At 49.3% G+C, this 13666-nt stretch overlaps 1 protein-coding gene across 1 annotated transcript in view; it reads left to right on the top strand.

Annotated features, from left to right (window-relative positions):
- LOC144174287 (cystinosin-like) overlaps nucleotides 1–13666 on the top strand; it is a 190663-nt gene that overhangs the window by 32098 nt on the left and 144899 nt on the right. The window contains exon 2 of the mRNA XM_077702902.1: nucleotides 11624–11711. The gene's annotated coding sequence lies outside the window, so the exon portion shown is untranslated. The remainder of the gene's footprint in view (nucleotides 1–11623; nucleotides 11712–13666) is intronic.

Genomic DNA, 13666 nt, shown 5'->3' with positions numbered 1-13666 from the left:
ACAGTATTTTTGCCATTTGTTTGTATGCGCAGCCCTAGGACTCTAATGCTGTCTCGGTCGGAATGGCTATGCCGTTTACTCGTAGAGCAGTTTCACGCGGAACAACGTACGCGAACGAAGCAGCACCTCACGAAGAGGACGTCATTCTAGACCACCGTCGGTGAGCATGAGCGAGTGGACCGAGAGGCGAGGGACTTCCATCTCGAGACGCACCTCGAGATGGAGGTGCGTCTCACTTCGGCACGTGCGACAGGCCTGTCACCCACGTCCCGAGCTACTTTAAGCCCTGCAACTGGAGTTGTGGGTGCCGTCATTCTAATGCCAAAGCACTTCTTCACTCGGTAAATGGTGGCGCGCGAAGTTGACAATGGCGCAGAGAGAATAAAAGCACGGTGGTTTAGTTGAACGGAAAAAGGGGTAAATTCGTGTTCGGATGGAAGCAGAACCCCGCAGGGAGTCTGGAACGAACGCATTGACGAGCACGCATCCCAGACGCCGCCACAGCTCCGTGGCTCCGACTAGCGAAGGGGAACTATATAGTGAGGGTAATGTGGCCTTCGGCTGAGCATCGTGCGCCAGAGACACGTACTGAGGCCTAGGGGAGTAATTTGAGCCCACTGATTACACGGGCGAGTGGCGATGTGCGGTAGCGACGCGTTTCTTCCGCTACTGTTGCATGTTTGTTCGGGGAGTGAAGCCCTTCCAGGGGTTCTAGAGCTAAGCTTGTTTAATGACATACACTAGCATTTAGGGCATAAGATAAACATCTTACATTTAATCACCCCGAGGATCTACTCACGTCGTCATCGAAAGCTTATTCGGTCTGAGTCGTCGGCCTTCGCGGGGCAGGTTTAGTCATTTTGCGGCCAACATTGACCCGCACTGTCCGGGCTGCGGAGAGGCGTATTGATCATTAGATCACATGCTCTGGCAATGCCCTGCAATACGCGACGCTGTGTTTAAGTGCAACGAGGATTGGGAGAAAGCCCTCAAAAGCGGCGACCTCTCTGTCCAACGCCTGGCCGCCCAGAGGGCCTACGGAAGGGCGAAGGGCCACGGCCTTCCTACGTGGGAGCGGCCCGCAACTACAACCCCAACGTAGTTCCTCAGGACCAAAAAATAAAAGTTATTTGTCTGTCTGCCTAACAGATGAAATATAACAGTGCTTAGAAGAACAAAGCCGACTGCCGAGGGGCTCCGGCGTATTGCCGTGACTGCGGGTGGCAGCGTCTCTCGAGTGAGTGCCCCCCGTCCCTTGAAGCCGCTGAATCCAGCTTATAATCGGTTCGAATGAACCATGTTCGAATCAAATAAAAAATTCCCCCGCATTTCCCCGAGGGGGAGAATGTGAAAGTGCGAATGCACGGTTGTCGGCCCGCTTGCGGCGCTTGCGCTCGGCCCCCGCAGCCCACCGCCTCGCCGCCTTCTCTTCCATCTCTTCCATCGGGTTTGTAGTATCACGTGTACACCACGCAGTTATCAAGCCGCTATAACGCCGCTGAGTCGCCAACGCACGCCGCTGACGACGTAGTTTGAATGCGTTAAAGATATAAGGCGCGTCACTAACGCTGATATCACGTCGCGTCCGTGGCTTGGTCGGTAGAGCGTCGCGCTGCGGCCGCAAAGTCCGCGGATCGAAACCTGGCGCCGGATGCTGTTTCTTTATAGAGGAGCACTGCGGACGCCGACGCCGCCGCCGACGCCGGCGGTGGATGGTTTGGGGTCGCTTATAAAGTGCATTAAAAAGAATTACCGATCACGGACAGACACAACGTTCAAACCCGAAGCCAGGCATTTCGGTAAAATAATTGTTGCCGTGGATACAGTGGTCGAAACAACATTCCTGAGTGAAAAGTAAAAGACACAGGAAGAGCCCTTGCAACTAGAAGGAACGACCGGAGCCCGCAAGGCTCTGCACTTTTGCACGGTGCAGACTCCACGAGGGGAGCGCAATGCTATGGACGCGCTGTAACCCAAGAGCGCAGAAAGCTTCCCCAAAGACGGCCTCCGCAATAGCCTCGTATTCCGGCCTAGAGGCTCGCAAGCAGACACTAGGTGCATTAGTCGGAGAAAGGGGCCTTGGCGGCCGAATCAGAAATACGACAGGGAAAACAGCAGATGTAACGTGGGCTTCGCGACAGTATACGTTTCAGCTAAATGTTCCGTTTCCTTGGCGATTCGATCGCGGGTACGTGGCGGAAGGACGTGAGGCCCACAGCTACACTTTGAGCTCTATAACGTGGTCATAGAAGGTCATAACGTGGTCATCAAAGCGAAGGGAGGCATTTCCTTCGCAAAAGCCGATAAATACTATCGTCTTTTGACGGCATTTGCAACGAAGGGAGCAGATACGCGGCCAATTTTCATTTTCAAGGGTTTGTCGCATTTAAATATTAGCATTTGTTATGACGCATATAATCTATTTATGACATCTTTATGCAGTATAAATGGGATTTCGGGTATTTTCGTTAGCTTTGGTCAGTTTCAGCTACTTCTTCTTGTACGTTTTTGCGGGTTTTCCCCTTTTAGGTCGGTTTCGGCTATTTCTGTTGAATATTTTTCTACACCGTAGTTTTTAACCATTGCAGGTCCGTTTTGGCTGTTATTTATTTCAGTTCGGGTTGTTTTGAATGCTTTCGGTACGTTTATGCCATGATATAGCCCCCATAAACAGGCTCAGGTGACGGCTGGCAGTACTGACTATAGTCAGTACTACCAGCCGTCACTTGAGCCTATAGGAAGCACATATACGCGCCGTGGCGCGACCGAAATACCGGCGCGTTTCTTGGGCGACCACACACTACTACTTCCGCGTTCACTGCGTTGTAAGTAGTGCTGAGGTGACCTCGACATTTTCTACGCCTGGACTCGAGTTCCTGCATTCCACCCAGTGCAATTTCTACGCCTGTCGTGCTTAGTACAGTCAACAAACTGTCGAACTGTTACCTATGAGTCCCAAATTCGAATCTTACAGTGCACTCTAGGCTTTTATATGCGAACTTTATCTTTGCGAATCCCGGTGGTTCCTTTTTTTAGACATTTTTTATGTCGACTTCACCTCACGGAATCATTCCGCCTCAGAAAGTAAAAGAAAACCCTTCTTCTGTTACAGTGTCAACAAAAACGAGGTATATGAAAGCGAACAATTGTCCAAGCTGCTCCCAATGCGCGGCATGGTTCGTACATGGCCAACTTTGTGCAACGCAGAGGAAACCAAGGGAACAGGCAAAAAGCAGTTGGATAACCGAGCGCAGCAGTGCTGTTCTTTAAAACCGACCAATCTACAGGCGCGGCCACTGTTACAGGTAACAGTTCCGAGTAGTGGCACGACTTGTGACACTAGTATAGTACCACGACTTGCGCCGCGGGAATAATGCGGCAGTGCGCAGTCATCACAAGAAGTGGATTTAACTGCCACTTGCGTAACAGGCAACGTAGCAGGCCTGCTACGGCTACACATTGCTTCGCGATGCGCCGGTGGTTGCGCACTGCGGTGCGCTCCACGCGCTGCCGTGTTACCTCTGATAGTGGCCGCGCATGTACAAGTGTACAAACCATGACGAATTCCGCTTCCGCCTTCTAGGCATTAGAAAAAGCAACAAACGTTGAATGCAAAACCCGTAATTACAGTTTGTTATCAACATGCACGCGTGCGCACGAACTCATGCACACGCTCAAAGTATATATTGTAATGTATCTATGTATATGTGTATATGTAATACTTAACAATGTAACGTATACCGTATAACAATTCCTCGTCTGTTGCACTATGGAAAGACTGTTGAGCAGCTAAAGCTCAACCGTTCTGGTGCACCTGGTGGGGCTTTTACTTAGTAATTGCACGGTATGTAAGTAGACTCATTTTATTGATTGATTACTGATTGTAGGGTTTAACACGCCGACGCAACGCAAGCGATGAGGCGCGCTGTAGTGGACGACTCCGGATATATTTTGACCACCTGGGGATCTTTAACCTGCGCCGAAATCTCGTACACACGGGTGTTTTTGCTTTTCTAGACTCATTTTAAGCAACTATGTGAACGTCCTGTATTGGGGAAACAACACCGAGAGGTACGCGATTCCTCTTGTCGTCTCTTGTCATTTGTGGCTCTAATGATGATGGCCTTGCGGGTGCTGTGATGTGCACTGCCAATGGCCGGGGACGACACTGGTCTGGTGGTGTTATTGGCCAAGGCCAAATCTAACACGGACGTTGAAGCCTCCCCGTGGGCACTTTGCAGTGACTGTAACACTGCGGGCCGAACTGTTCGAGCACAGCAGCCGCTTGCCACCGGACCGCGACACGTCCGCGGTGCAGTCTCCTACCACGATGACGGGCGTGCGGTCGATGCAAGGCAACCGCCAGAATGGGTGCCTGATATAGTTTTCAACGTCGCCTTGGGGAAGAGTACGGCCGGATGTGGGGGAGAGCTTCCGCTCCGATGCGAACGGCGGCATGCGTTTGCTGTTGCTGTCTCTTTTAGTCTCACTTTTTAGGAGAGAGGTTTTCCGCTTGGACGCCATAAATTCTGACTCTTGGCCATTCATAGCTTCGCTCTAGTAATATGATATCAATATTGACTTTATCTATAGAACTTTATCTATCAAGGGGAGTCTAGAGGTGTTGTTCAAGGAATTAGAGGGCATTAGATGGGCTGTAATAGCGCTTAGTGAGGATAGGCGGACAGGTGAAGCCTTCCCAGTGCTAAAAAAAGGACACATCCTATGTTACCGTGGTTTAGTGGACAGAAGAGAGCTGGGAGTGGGATTTCAAGTCAATAAAAGCATTGCTGGCAACATAGATGAATACTATAGCATTAACGAAAAGGTGTCCGCTCTTGTAATTAGGCTTCATGAGAGGTACAAAGTCGAGGTAGTACAGGGCTACGCGCCTATATTCAGCCATGACGACCAGCTAGTTGAACGCTTCTATGAAGATGTGGAATCGGCAGTGGCAAAGCAAAGACACCGTATATAGTTATGAGAGATTTCAATGCTAAAGTAGGCAAGAAGCAGGCATGAGACAAGGCAGTCGGGAACTATGGTCTGGGTTGTAGGAATCATAGAGGGGAGTTCGCAGAACGGAATAATTCTGCGCATCATGAATACTTTCTTCCGCAAAGGGGAGAGGTGGAAGTGGAATGGACGAGCCCGAATGGAGAGCATAAAATGAAATAGACTTCACACAATGCGATAACGCTGGCGTCGTGCAGGACGTAGAAGTGATCGGGAGGGGGAGGTGTAGAGACCACCGTATCGTAAGATCTCGAACTAGGCTAGATTTGAGGAGGAACCGTAACAAGCTAGTACGAAACAAGCCGATCAATGAGCTAACCGTACGAAGGAAAGTTGAAGAATGCAGGATCGCGCTGCAAAACTGATATTCAGCTTTTACCGAGGAAGCATAGTTTACGACACAGGAAGCGAGCGACAATATTGCGCGCATTATCACGGAGTTGCATTAGAAATCGTGGACACGATGGCTAGACAGGATACTGGTAAACTTTCCCAGGAGACGAAAGATCTAATTAGGAAACGGCAAACCATGACAGTATCCACCCCAGCTGACAGAATAGAACTAGCGGAGCTTTCGAAGTTAATCAATAAGCGTAAGACAGCTGGCATACGGAAATATAATATGGAGAGGATCGAATACGCTGTAAAGAATGGAGGTAGCCTGAAAGCAGTGAAGAGGAGTCTAGGTGTGGGGAGGAATCAGATGTATGCACTTAAAGACAAACAAGGCAATGTCATCACAAGTAGGGATAAAACAGTCACTGTAGCCGAGGAGTGCTATAGGGATCTGTACAGTAGCCGGGACATCCAGGATAATGCCGAACGAGAAAGCAGTTCAGAGGAGATAGACATCCCACCAGTAACGACCGAAGAAGTAAGGAAGGCTTTGAAAGAAATGAAAGGGGGCAAAGCACTTGGCGAGGATCAGATAACAGCAGACCTCTTGAAGGATGGAGGAGAAATTGTACTTGAAAAACTGGAAAAACTGTATACGCAATGCCTAATTACCGTAAGCGTACCGGAATCTTGGAATAACGCGAACATCATCCTAATTCATAAGAAAGGTGACATGAAGGTCCTGAAAAATTACAGGCCGATCAGCTTGCTGTCAGTCGTCTACAAAGTACTTACCAAGGTAATCGCTAACGGAACTTCTGCAACCTATTTCAGTCAACTTAAACAACAAGCAGGGTTTCGTAAAGGCTATTGAACAACGGATCATATTCACTCGATCAATCAGGTGATAGAGATAAGCACGGAGTATACTCAACCCCTATATTTCGCCTTCATAGATTATGAGAAAGCATTTGACTCAGTCGAAACCTCAGCAGTCATGCAGACATTGCGGAATCAGGATTTAGACGATCATATGTATACTAGAGGATATCTGAAATGGGTTCACAGCTACCATCATCCTCCATAAGGAGAGCAGAATAATACCTATAAGGAAGGGCGTCACACAAGGAGACACGATCTCTCAGATGTTATTAACAGCATGTTTACTAGAAGTATTCAGAACATTGAATTGGGAACAGGTGGGTACGCGTAAGTGTTAATAGATAATACCCCAGTAAACTCAGATTTGCTGATGACGTTGCCTTGCTAAGTAACTCGGGGGACGAATTGCAAAGCATGCTTACCGCACTGGACAAACAGAATAGAACCGTGGGCCTGAAAATTAATATGCAGAAAACTAAAGTAATGATCAATAACCTCGGGACAGCACAGCGATTTGAGATAGGTGGCGATGCAGTAGAAGGGGTAAGCGAATATATCTACTGAGGCCAAGTTTTGACCCCGGATCCCAACTATAAGGCAGAGATAGTTAGAAGTATAAGAATTGGGTGAAATCAATTCGGCAGGCCTTCTCAGATAATGAATGGCAGCCTACCATTGTCCCTGAAAAGTAAAGTGTATGACAGCTGCATCTTACCGGTACTCACCTACGGGACAGAAACTTGGAGGCTCACTAAAAGAGTTCAACTTAAATTGAGGACGACTCAGCGGGAAATGGAACGGAAGATGATAGGTGCGACGCTAAGAGACAAGAAGAGAGCGGAGTTGGTCAGGGAACAAACACGTGTTATAGACACATTAGTGGAAATTAAGAAGAAGAAATGGACGTGGGCAGGGCATGTAATGCGAAGGCAAGATAACCGTTGGTCATTAAGGGTAACAGAGTGGATCCCTAGTGGGATCCACTAGGGATCTGCCGGTGCCTGCCAAGCGGCAAGCATGGGAAGGGGGCGGCCGGAAGTCAGATGGGCAGATGAGATCAAGAAGTTTGCGGGGATAAATGGATCGCAGTTAGCACCTGAGCGAGATAATTGGACATCTATGAAAGATGCCTTTGCCCGCATTGGTTGTAGACAGGCTGAAGAAGAAGAAGAAGAAGAAGAAGAAGAAGAAGAAGAAGAAGAAGAAGAAGAAGAAGAAGAAGAAGAAGAAGAAGAAGAAGAAGAAGAAGGAGGAGGAGGAGGAGGAGGAGGAGGAGGAGGAGGAGGAGGAGGAGGAGGAGAAGAAGAAGAAGAAGAAGAAGAAGAAGAAGAAGAAGAAGAAGAAGAAGAAGAAGAAGAAGAAGAAGAAGAAGATAAATCAATATTGACAGCTGTGTCAGTCAAGGCTGACTAGTCGTAGAAACTCGAGCTCCGCGGCGCGTAAATAGGGAACGCTGCAGGGCGGCGACGGGCATTCCACGTGAGCGCAGAAAATACCCACAGACTTCACAGCGTAATTGTGAACGGTTATTGAAAAAGGGATATGATCACCGCAAGCAACTAAACTCACCGCTCTCGAAGCATATTTCGGAAGACCAAACGGCGGGTCTTCGCTCCTTTAAATCTACACACCGGTGTGAACACTCACAGTTTTCTCATTCAAAGTTAATTTATAGCAGAATTAATATCCTCGAGTGGCTGAGTATAGTTTACCAGAAAGAGGCGGCAACTCTCGTGCTTCACATAACTTTCGGCAACAAAGTTCAACTGCTAAGATGACGTCACATCCGTGCTCAGTTTTGCGCACCCCCAATCAATGTCTAGTCAACGTTGCAGTTCTAGAAAAGTTTTTAAATTCTAGTGTGCTCCGCGAAGGCAAATACATCGGGTTCTGTGGGAAAGGTACGCTTGCGTGAGGCGGATGTATCTTCGGTTATGACACGCGCGCGAAAAAAAAAAAAAATACGATTCTCCGGCAACAAGCCTGTACAACAATACCGTAGATAAAAGGCACATATAAAACAGTAAGGACGACGCTTCTTAAGCGGCTGTAATGGAGTCAGAAATAAGGCTTCTATATAACTAGTTGAAATGTGAATTTCTTGAAACAGATTACCCCATATTCGTGCGCTACAACAAAATATAGTCCCACCGTGTTCGTTAGTGCTCAGTACCGCAAATGTATTTTAAATCCAACATAAAGGCGATCAGATCCACTTATCACACATGTTTGGTGACCGGTGCTGCTGCGGCGCGTAAGAGTCACGCGCGCGTCTCAGCTTCTTGTTTGCAGAATATCTAGAGTGACGAGCAATGGAAAATTTGCCGCTCACCTTGGTGGGCAGTCAGTGGATGCGAAACACGGCCCCACCGCTCTTTTTCCCCGTCTGAGTTTTTTTCTCCATCCTCGGAGCGGCGTGCAATGCCAGCCAGGGGAACCTGAGCGCGGCGGCTCGCGAGCGCACGACTCGGATGGGGACGCCCGGGAGAAGCGCCGCCGCCGCTTCCCCGCCGCGGGGAAGCGTTGCCCATCGGCCGACGAGCATGCCGGGAACGAGGGCGGGCTTCCGGTGCCGCCGTTACGCTGCCCTCACTTCCGCCTCGCAGCGCGGCCGCTGGCGGCGCAGGGTTAAGCAGCGGCGGCCGCGCATTGATTGAAGACGCGATTTATGCCGCGCAAGGTCGATGCAACGAAATGTTGGTCCCTTAATATTCCCAAGGCCGCGCATGCGGCGCACCTGACTGGTCGCCCCAGCCGCCGCCGGCAACCGGATATTGGCGCTAACAGACACGTTCCTAATGCCTGAACACGGGTGGCCTCCAACATCATTTTTTGTGCCTGCGCCCAATTGAAGCCAATGTGTCGAAACATTTGCAACCATCCCGAAGCAGACCGCGTCATGCGGAGCAGCCAGGATTTGCCGCAAATAGCCCTCAAACGGCGCGCGCGCTTTGATAAGATAAGATTTATTAACCTCATCAATGTGCAGCAATATAGTCTCGGGCAAGCCTAAGTCTTCAGTAGGCATGTGTAGCGACGCCTTACAGGAGTCATGGTTTCACAGACTGGTTGCGTACAACGTGCCCGCACGTCAGAGGAAGTACTTAAGAAGAACACCTGGGGAACGTTTAGAGGAAATACAAATAAAAGCACGTGGAAAAACCACAAACAAATGTGCAACAAAATGAAACATGTGGCCAGCAAAAGAAAATGTGGCCACTCTCAGCTTACCTTGCGAAGCTATCGAAAACCGATCACTGGAAGCTCGTTGAAATATGTTTGGGACATACCATGACCGTATGGCTCTCCCATAGCGTGTTTGAATTCTTGGTATCACATAATGAGACACGTGTCGTAGAGGAAAATAGTTCGTGTTCCAAACCTCGTAATAACTTTCCTAAAAGTAATAAAATGACAAATTATTTAATACATTGTCAAAACTAAGCAATCCTGCTGACTTATAGACACTTGCTGATTAATGTCGATTAACATAATAAGGAACACTTTTTGCACTATTAAGAGCAGAACTGTTTTAGTTTGAGCTTGGTTCGGTGGCGTTCGCAAAATCATGCCAAGAAAAAAATACCAAGCGCACGTGAGCGTGCCTCTCGTAAAAAGTTCCCGGCGTCCGCATATGGGCGTGCGTATGGGTGTGTTTTACGTGAGAAGCTTGCAAAACTACAGAAATACCGAGCGCGCGTGAGCGTGCGCCTCGTGAGGAGCGCCCGGCGTCGTCCAACTAGACCTTCGAGAACCCTCTGCCCAGCGTTCGTGGCGTGATCTTTCGCGTTCTCTTCTGGGGGACAGCTCCAGTGCATTCGCGCCTGAAGTGGGGAGCACAGAACAGCTCGCGCTACAGACGCCGAGTTCGCGAAGCCGGTTGCCGCCAGTTATAGCGCGTGGTAAACGCGGTCCACTTTGAGAGAGAGAGAGAGAGAGAGAGAGAGAGAGAGAGAGAGAGAGAGAGAGAGAGAGAGAGAGAGAGAGAGAGAGAGAGAGAGAGAGAGAGAGAGAGAGAGAGAGAGACTTTATTGAGCGTCTGAGAGGCTGCAGTGAACCCCAGCTTTAAGCGCCAAGCAAAACTTCAGGACAAAACGATTTTGATAGAACAGAGACACCTCTGTCCAATCGAATTTTTTTCCCCTGAAGTTGTACTCAGCGTTTACACCTATTTCATAAGATGGCATACCAACCACGTATGTAGTTATAAGTGCGGGCTACCGGATAAATAGACTGCAGTCCGTTCATTATGACTTCGTGAGGTGTGAAAGCCTGCCGATAAAACGATCCGGTGCCATTCATAGAGAACTTAGAGCGGCAAGTTCGGAAATCCATGTGATGTGCAACAGCGGGTCTCCGACGGAGGGAGAGAGGCCGCTAGCTCTGCTTTTTCTCCAGGCTTGCGCCACTAGTGGAAGCGGCGCCATATCTTTTGCTTTTTTACAATTAGATTTATTCAGGTTTTTCATGTTTAAGAACAAATGAAAATTACATAACGAAAAATTCTGTAACTTAGAGCATAGGCCAATAAACTTCCAATTGAGAAGGGCAAAATACCTTCGAATTGTACAGTAAACACGCAACGCTTCGTAATTTCTTACAGGTATAGCCCATCCGTGTGTCCAGGACAGGTCACCGTCACTGAATACACGGAGACATTTTAACGAATGTACCCGTGTTACACGGCGGAAATACCAAGTAGAGCATTTGGACATGTGCAGATGCGCAGGATCATTATTTGGTACTGCCTTGTGGGGGTTTCGTAAACATATCAGTTTACTTTTTTGCGGGTTAACCTTAAGTTTGCTTCGAATAAGCAATCACCCAGCTTCACAACATCTTTCTGAAGGCCTGAAAGCGCAGTGTAGTAATTAGTGTATCTTATGCAAAGTATCCTATGCGTACTGTGATAAATGCGACCACGTCAACTATGCTATTAAGATAAATGTCAAATAAAAGTGACGATAATATAGAGCCTTGGGTGACTGGATCCGTTCCGCAAATGAAGCTCTGTACTCTGCTTACGCCCAAGTCAAACAATTTGAGAACGTGTAGATATGTAGTCACGTAGGAGAAATAAAAACGGCCATTGATAACCGTGGCTGTAAACATATTACACAAAATCTCATGATTCACAGCAGTGTATCGAAGGGGAAAAAAATACCGGTTCGGTTTTGGTTCGGGATCGCTTAAAATAGTTTCTTCCGGTTCAGTTCAGGTTCGATTCAATTACACACCGAACCGGTTCTGAAATATTAATTATAACTAGGTAAGTGCAAAAAATTTAACTTTGCAGTACAAAGAACCCGTGGCCAAAAAAAAAAAAAAAAAAAAAAAGAATTGGCGCAGAAACAGCAGAGCTGGAGGTCGACCTATCTTCTCCCCACAGTGACAGCGGATTCCAGGAGAGAGGAAGCAGCCGGACCCCAGCCGCGCATTGCTGCTCCGGACGGCACAATAGAGCAAAGGCCGTTAAGGTATGTACAGTGTTTATTTAGTACCAGTCGTCGTCGTCTTCCGACGGCACAGCCGCGTAGGGCAAATCTTCTTGCAGCGCGACATCGCCTCGGTAGACCTCCACTTCTTAGTTAGCTGGTCCGGTGGCCGTCTCCACGTGTTGGTTGGCTGGTTGTAGCCATAACAAGAATGACACGTACCCACTCTGGATTGTGAACAGATGGCTCGACAGATTCGCCGTTATCGTCTTCGGGGCGGCGGACCCGTGGCGCGCCGGTCGGTACACGACGACGACGACAGCTCCGTTCGATTCAGAAGCGATTCGCTGCAACGCCTGCACCGTTGCACGGTGCGCTGCACCAAAGAGCTCGATTCGCCGCTGCAGGAATGGTGCCGTGCACCGCGTCGCTCGATTGCTCACGGTGCTGCAGCGGTGCCGCCACGGTGCAGAGAACCGCTGCACCTGCTACGGAGGAGGTGCAGCGATTCGGTGCCGTGAGCGTTGGGGCGTTGCGGGTTGGCAGGCGGCTACCGGCAGTTGCGGCGACCGCGTGAAAATGTCCGTCGAGCTCGAAGATGCGTGGGACAAACTCAGCGTCGCCGCTGATGCGTACGACACAACCCAGATGGCCGTAAATATCCAGTTGTAGAGGACGACAGGCGAGGATGATTAGCAGACGACTATGCCTGCACCTCGCTCGATTATAAACACGCAGGGGCGCTACTGACGGTGCAACCGTGATGCACGGCACCGCGGATCCACGCTGCTGCACTGCACCGGCACCACAGAACTTCCTCTGCAACGTTGCCGTGCACCCCTTCTGAATCGAATGGAGCTGTTGAAGGCAGGAGCTCATGTGGCGCAAGACGACTCCACGCGCAAGACGACTCCGGCCGGTCACCGCGAGGCACGCGCTCACGCGCGCTCGGTATTTTTCTTTTTTTTTCTTGCTAAAGCCACTGCGTGAAAGTCGTGCCCGGCACCTCACGCCGGGGACGCCGGGCGGTCACGCGAGGCACGTCCTTACGTGCGCTCAGGGTTTTCTTTCTCCGCCGGACGGATTTGTGTCGGCCTAAACAGCCCTGCTGTTAATAGTGCCCTTCCATTCTGTGAAGATGGATGACGCTGATGGATGACCCTGAAGCACAACCCGCTTTATATGCCCTGAAGATGGATGACCCTGGTGCTGTCGTGGTTTTGCATTTCATCCAATAGAACGCAATTAATATCATTCTCAGCATAAGAGCCACAACCCTTCATCGTTATTTTGTGTCATCATAACCGTGTCATTAGCAAAATGTCGTAGCACCATTTCCAAACATAAGCACAGCTGCGCTGTATTTTGCATTACAGGTTGAAAAAAATAGGCGGTGATTTTGTTACATATCATAAACGTGCCTCGGAGACAGCCAAACACGCAACGTCGTAGGCCGTAGGAGCTCACGGGGCTCACTTTATACCTCGTCTGCAGACATGCCCCATCCTCCTGTGAGGGCGCTTACGGCAGCTGCTTATTAGCGCAACAACATTATACTTATTTTGTGATTTTAAAGACGACATCGTTTTTAGAATCACAAGGTGAGCCGAAGCCACTCAAATGCGGAATTTTCGGTCTCTCTGTGCGTCCCTCGATTCTACCGCCAGGCAAAAAATTGGAACAATCTGTCAAAAGTATATTTCCCCAGAACCGTTCGAAACTGTTGAAACTGGGGGTACTGGTCGCACATGTCCCCATTATTTAGGACAAAAGAAACCTCAGACACAGTTGAGGCAAGATGTAAGTACTTAACCGGTAGTTCCCGGTCGCGGGTTCGATTCCCGGCCGCGGCGGCCGCTTTTTTCTGATGGAGGCGAAAAGCAAAAACGCCGGTGTGTACGAGATTTCGGCGCACGTTAAAGATCCCAAGGTGGTCAAAATTAATCCGGAGCCCTCCACTACGGCGCTCCTCATCGCCTGCGTTGCGTCAGCGTGTT

The sequence above is a fragment of the Haemaphysalis longicornis genome, unplaced genomic scaffold (assembly GCF_048455015.1).
Source record: "Haemaphysalis longicornis isolate Haplotype H1 unplaced genomic scaffold, Haemaphysalis longicornis Haplotype H1 scaffold_3, whole genome shotgun sequence".
Taxonomy (NCBI): Eukaryota; Metazoa; Arthropoda; class Arachnida; order Ixodida; family Ixodidae; genus Haemaphysalis; species Haemaphysalis longicornis.
This window is presented reverse-complemented; position numbering and strand designations above follow the sequence as displayed.